Source organism: Corythoichthys intestinalis, chromosome 18, assembly GCF_030265065.1.
Source record: "Corythoichthys intestinalis isolate RoL2023-P3 chromosome 18, ASM3026506v1, whole genome shotgun sequence".
NCBI classification, from domain to species: Eukaryota; Metazoa; Chordata; class Actinopteri; order Syngnathiformes; family Syngnathidae; genus Corythoichthys; species Corythoichthys intestinalis.
The window spans coordinates 31,357,677-31,365,053 of NC_080412.1; positions in this window are offsets into that span (position 1 = coordinate 31,357,677).

Consider the following 7,377-nt stretch of genomic DNA (forward strand, 5'->3'; position numbering starts at 1 on the left):
GTAGTTATCTGCTTTTACAGCACTCTTAGTCATCTGAATGTTGACATGAAAGAATTTTCCATATTTTGGCGAAGGCTGCCGCTGCCTTGCTTCTTCCCCGTCGCTGTCAGCCTGAAGAAGTCCATGCGGTGTCCAGAAAGCAAACCTGACACTGTTGATTAAGACATGGACTACGCAGACATGAAATATAAGCCTCCACCCCCAAAACAATTTCACCATCATTCCCCGAATCACTCCTTGAAATCTTTTATCCTACATCCCGTTGCGTCACTTTTTTGTTCTCGAAACCAAACTTCTCTTGATGATATTTTTGGATTTGATATCAGTTCGTAGAGGTGCTGAAAAGGGTGAGTGCAGAAGTTTCCCCCCACTCCAACGTACACTCACGCCCCCCTTTTTGCCATATCGCCACGGGAAACGACCTAAAAAGGCCCTGAGCAGCCATCTTGGCCATGTTATGAATTCCCGGCGTAATTGTTTGTGTCGTGGCGTCGACTTTTCAACAGACGCCGCTTCCCGACTATTTAGGGTGCTTACTCTCCACTCTACATCCCCAAACAAATAATCGGGCCCTTGAGTCAAAGTGTGTTTACCCGCCGCTACAACACACCACGCTAGGCTAATTCAATCTAACTGCTTCAATTAGACGCCACCGCGGCTAGCTGGCCGTTCTGGGAAAAAGCGGCAGTCACGTCACGGCGGCGGTCTCCCTTAGATGTACCTAAAAAAATCCTGTCAAGTTTCTATCCAAACGTTACGATCGTATTAGGTCAGACGGGCGAGTCGGGGTTATCGAGACGACTGGTGGCGCCGTGTCGACAGTTGCTGGCGAGTCGACTTGCGGGAAAAAAAATGGCCTTCTTTCTAATTTCGCTAATGCTAGCTCATTACACATTGAAATGAATACCCACATCCCATTATTCTGAACGGTTAGGTGAATCCTGACACAAATTTTGCAAATGTAAAATTTTGCTTTTGTAGAAAGAAATGTGTGCAAGCGTAAAATAATCATGCATTTTCTTATGTGCGATTTTGTTTAAATTCATCCGCAAATTTTTCACAAAAAAATATCGGTTTTATGGGAAACAATGAATACAGTGGTACCTCGACATACGATTGCTGCGACACACGATCTTTTTGACTTTGAGGTAAAACGTGATAAGACATTTGTTTCTACGTCGGATGACATGCTTAAAATACGACGATTTATGACGATGACGCAGTTTCTTTGTTTTCCTGCTAGACAGACACATTTTCTTTGCGGATTTTCTTGTGCGAGAAATCAACACTGGTTCCAAGAATGTTAGTGCAGTTGGTGAAATAAGTAAAAAGGTGAGGCTTACCACTGAAATGAAGATGGACCTGATAGAAAATATGAGTGTGTCCGTGAACTGGCTCGACAATACGGCCGTAGAATGTCTACGATCTCGGCGGTCCTCCTCTGACCTCCGTTCACCAATTTTTATAAGTTAAGGTGACGATTATTATTATTTTAACATCGCCCCCAAAAAAATCGCTTGTCCCAAAAAAAGAACTTGTGCAACACAACACAACATCCCTACTGTCTGCTGCAGCTGAACATGAACAATGAAGGTAAAAAGTCCTTTCTCACTCTGTCACGTCAGCCACGTGGTGCGTTCAGGTACACCATGTAAAACACATACACCACATTAGAACCTGATTCGTTACATTATTAAAGGTATTATTATTATTATTATTATTACCATTATCATATTATTATTCGGATTTTTATTCATAATTTATTTGTTTTGCTCTGTGTAATTGCTATTTGCAATCGTACCAGCAGTATTTACCGGTATTAAGGATTTAGTGTAGGCTTTCAGGCTGTGGAACGAATTAATGGAATTATAATGTATTCTTTTAGGAAAATCCTGCTCGACATACGACCATTTCGACTTACAAACAAGGTAAGAAACACTCAGGTGACATGAAGTTCCGCTCTGAGACCCCCAATTTGGCCAAATTTCAAATTTGTCCGATATGCATGTGTGATACATCATTGGAAAGCTTAAAATCTCAATTTTCTGGGGCAAGAAAATTTAAGGAAAAATAAGAATTAAAAAAATAATAATAATAAGGAGGGCATTTTTTTTTTTAAACAGCGAAACCCTATCTGGAGGTGAGAGCACGCGAGAGCAGAATTACAGACACAATGACTTTAACGAGATATTATCGCGCACTTACCTTGTTTTGATCCAAAAACTCCATGTCGCATGTATCACTGAGTGTCAAGACACAGCTGTGAATGGCCACAGCTGGATTTTTTGCGGATTTTATGGGTGAACATGGTAATATAACAAGGGTCACGATGCAGAAATCGCAGACATCAAGGAATGGTTGAGATTTTCTTTTTTATATATTTACCCTTTTAAACGTTTTTTCAATTTTTCTTTGTTTGGATCGATTATTTATCATCTAAAATATTGTGGGAAATGCGACAGTAATGAAAAAAATACAATTAAGCGATAGTTATAAGATATCTGTGACTTTTTTACAGACGCCAATTTTTTTCATTGTGGCGTAATTTGTTTAAAAGTTTAAAATATGCGAGTGAATAATTTTTTTAAGTCTTTTTTTTTTAACTAAATATTAGACATCAATTAATAATTCTAAGCTAAAAATGACAGACATTTCGAATAATAAATACGATTACTTACCTTCTTTTTATGGCTGGGTTGAAACAAAAGCCGTTGCACCACGTCTGTAAACAGGGGTTTCCAGGGTAAAATGGACAAATTAAAATTAATTCGGGGGCGTATTGCACCATGAATCAGTTATGGCAGCATATAGACACGTTGTTCTATCAAACACAACAGTTCTTTTGGCTTAAAATACAGCAGTATGTTTTAAAGAGGGGTGCAAGAGCAGAAACTGCTTTTTCGGCCTTGTCTGTGTATGTATATACTGTAAATGGAACTGTCTGTGTATGTGTCTAGGTGTGTTCGTTGCCTACGGACTCCCAAACGGCTGGGCGGATTTTGACGAAATTTTACACATTTGTATTTTACGTGTCCGTGCTTGTCCTTAATGGGTTTGACCTCTGTATGTCTCCTTTAAGTGTGGAAAATTTATTCGAAAATCCAAAAAATGTTTCCTTTTTCACCTGAGGAACGCAGGGTCATTATGCTTGATAAACCCACCCAGCATACATTTTAAAAAAATAATGGGAAAGCTGACATTTCAAGGTTTCTTATGTGTCAATTTAACAAACCTTAGCCCGAACAACCCAGCACATGTAGCATGCCCAGCAACGCCGAGCCATACTGCTGCTAGTGCTACCATAAATTTGACAATTTTTTAAAAATTCATAGCCGCTCATTGAGAATAAAAATGCATTTTTGTCTCCCAATATTTAAAAAAAAAGTGTAACTGTTTGGTGAATCATTGCACACATAATAGGAATTTTTAAATTGAGCTAATTTTATATCAAACCCAAATCTCTTCAGTGGCTCATTCATTTAGGGGAAAAAAGCTTAATAGAAAAATGATATTCAAACAAAATAGTGCATTTTTTTCTTTCTGTACTTTTCATTGAATAGCAGCTTGATAGACAGTTCTCAAGCCTTCCTCAAGAGAAACTTAAGACTTTTTCAACTGCTGCTCATCTGGCAGCTTTAGCTTTTACGGCAGCCACTTCACTCCACTCTGGGCCGTCGAGGGTGTTGCCCGGCCTTGCCGATGCTGGCCATCACCAAAGCGGCTCATTTACATCTATATTTCATCCGGCAGGCCTTTGATAAGGACTTTGTGGGCCGTCTGTGATCCAGCAGGACCCGTCTGCTGTAATTCTGCCCGTCCGCAGCCAATAAAGATAAGAGGCGCACGTCTGGAATGCCACAGGAAGGTGACTAAAGAAGAAAAAGACGCACCGTGACATACCACAAGCGACTCCGTAAGCATTTTGATATTTCAAGTGTTCATTAGGAGGAATTTATCAAATGTACTTTGCAAGATTACAGGGTTAATCTAGGCTTGTTTGTGTTAATACTTTGTTTTACTTTCAAAATGAACAAAAATAAAATAAAAATGGATAATGAGCGCAGGGTGACTCATCTGCGCCTCTGCAGGTTGCATTTATGTTGCGCACTCAAAACAACAATAAAAAAAAGTAATCCACAAAGAAGGATGCAAAGTCGGTACATTGTACAAAAATAAAGAGCGTATTTTTTAATTCGACAACAAAATGAGTTGTTTGTAGTTTCATGAATGCAGTGTTTAGTTGTTTGCTAGTAAGCATAATTATTATTGCAGCACACAATTTTTTAACAAAGAAAACAATTGAAAACAGAAGAAAATATGAAACCAGTAAAAATGACTCATTGCTTAATATGCAATAAAAGTGGTTATTTTTATGGAAGTTGATCCTGGGTTTGTTGCCCGTGCTTGAACATGGCGTCGTGTGGTGGACCACCGGGCGGGCCGGGGGTCTAATGATTTCACAGCAGCAGCTTTAACAGGGGGATTGGTGGCGGTGGGGAGCTGCTCTGTGTCAGACGAGCCCGTGAGGATTGCGGCCAGGCTGACAGTCAAAACACGGGTGGGGGGGGCTAAAGGCTTGACCCCCAGCGGATCTTCAGGTGGAGACAATTCGGGGATCCCAAAGTCGTTAAAAGCATTTTGGAGCCTTTCTCCAAGCTCCCAAATATTGGTATTATGGGGTAATGGGAGAACAGTCCACTTAAAATTATTGTGTCGCTGTTCGAGGGATTTCCATACTCAAAAACTCAACCTAATGTAATTTTTAGGGCATTTTCCATGGCACTGGTGCCAGTGAATCTTTCAAAAATTAAACCCCGAAGCAACTACCGTATTTTTCGGACTTTAAGTTGCACCGGAGTATAAGTCGCATTTTTGGGGGAAATTCACTTGATAAAATCCAACACATAGAACAGATATGTCATCTAGAAAGGCAATTTAATATAAAAATACAATAGAGAACAAAAGGCTGAATAAGTGTACAGTGCATGAACAACGAAATGCGAATATACTGTCCTCACCAGGACGCGACTGCTCGGTCCTGGCTAGCGTCAAAATGATAACAAGAACGGTGAGCAAAAATCCCAGAACCACACGGGGGGACCTAGTGAATGACCTACAGAGAGCTGGGACCACAGTAACAAAGGCTACGATCAGTAAAACAATGCGCCGCCAGGGACTCAAATCCTGCACTGCCAGACGTTTCCCCCTGCTGAAGCCAGTACACATCCAGGCCCGTCTGCGGTTCGCTAGAGAGCATTTGGATGATCCAGAAGAGGACTGGGAGAATGTGTTACGGTCAGATGACACCAAAATAGAACATTTTGGTAGAAACACAGGTTCTCGTGTTTGGAGGAGAAAGAATACTGAATTGCATCCGAAGAACACCATACCCACTGTGAAGCATGGGGGTGGAAACATCATGCTTTGGGGCTGTTTTTCTGCAAAGGGACCAGGACGACTGATCTGTGTAAAGGAAAGAATGAATCGGCCATGTATCGAGAGATTTTGAGTGAAAATCTCCTTCCATCAGCAAGGGCATTGAAGATGAGACGTGGCTTGGTCTTTCAGCATGACAATGAACCCAAACACACAGCCAGGGCAACAAAGGAGTGGCTTCTTCAGAAGGATTTCAAGGTCCTGTAGTGGCCTAGCCAGTCTCCTGATCTCAACCCCATAGAAAATCGGTGGAGGGAGTTGAAAGTCCGTGTTGCCCAACGACAGCCCCAAAACATCACTGCTCTAGAGGAGATCTGCATGGAGGAATGGGCCAAAATACCAGCAACAGTGTGTGAAAAGCTTGTGAAGAGTTACAGAAAACGTTTGGGCTCCGTTATTGCCCACAAAGGGTACATAACAAAGTATTGAGATGAACTTTTGGTATTGACCAAATACTTATTTTCCACCATGATTTGCGAATAAATTCTTTAAAAATCAAACAATGTGATTTTCTGTTTTTTTTTCCACATTCTGTCTGTCATGGTTGAGGTGTGCGCATGTTGACAATTACAGGCCTCTCAAATATTTTCAAGTTGGAGAACTTGCACAATTAGTGGTTGACTAAATACTTATTTGCCCCACTGTACATCTGTAGCGCTGCAATGCATGCTAGGCGGCATGTTAGATGACAACAGTGTTGACAGCAGGTGGCAGCAAAGATTGACTGTCTCCCCCAAGGGAGCAATGAATGAAGCTTCTTAAAGCAATGAAGCTTTACAGCCAATTGGTTCAAAGCTTCATGGTGGTTCATTTGGTCTCATGACAGTCTTATGATGCCGCTGTCAAATAAAGTGTTCCTGGTTAATATCTTTCGGTGTAAATATCCCATAATACAGTGAAGACAGCTACGGTTTGTCCAATGCGGCTTATCTATGAACAAATGCCGTTTGGGTCAAATTTGGGTGGTGGCGGCTTACAGTCAGGTGCGCCTTATAGTCCGAAACTTATGGTAATTTTATTGTGATGCCCCATTGGATGCTTTAGTAATGACAACGCTCACATGACAAATCCCAAGCATCTTAGTTCAGAGACATCTAATGGTCAATAAGCATAACTGCTGTGCTAAGCTGTGACCAGCCCTTGTACAAAGGCAGAAGGCGTCGAGATTATCTGATATCATTTTAAAATGCTCTTATCGGCCGATATTATGGGTTGCCTGATAATATCGGACAATTTATGAATCCTTGCCTGAAAAAGTCATTTTTTCATAGTCATATAGCTCTTTTGTTGCTAGAAGCTGAAATGAAAAACAGGTTTGTGAAGCATGGACAGCTATAAATCATGTCTCTGTTTTAAATGAAATGATTTTAATGTAAAATTAAGAGTTCCCAATAGTTCTTCATCCACAGAAGAAGCCCTCCAAAATCTGTGTCTAGCCTTCCAGTTTGAAACTGTTTCAGGTGCAGGGATTTACTTTTATTGTCCACTTGGGTTTTGTTGTACAGTATAACACTTTCCTTTTGTCAGCACTCAAACACAAGCAGAAAGCGAAAATATTCATGGAATTTACCATGATGTAATCATTGACCGTATTTAATGCATGGTCAGTGCAGCCATAAAGAAATGCTGGTGTCGGCTAAAAATATGAATTTTAAAAAATGCACAAACATCAATAAATCAGAATCTGAGGATGTTCCCCCTTCCTTCTTATTTTTCACCTCAACGGACGAATAAACCAAAGAGGTCGTTGACCGTGTAAAAGTGGGATTCCGCTCTTCCGAAAAGCTATTCATCCAATCAGGAAGAAATGCAGCAACACTCTGGAGGTCATTGTGCTTTGGCCAAACATAACGGCCCCTAATGGCAGCAGCAGCTAGTTAAAGTCCATTCATATATGTCGACATCCAGGCTCATTAAAGCCTACCAATGGGTCACAGATGT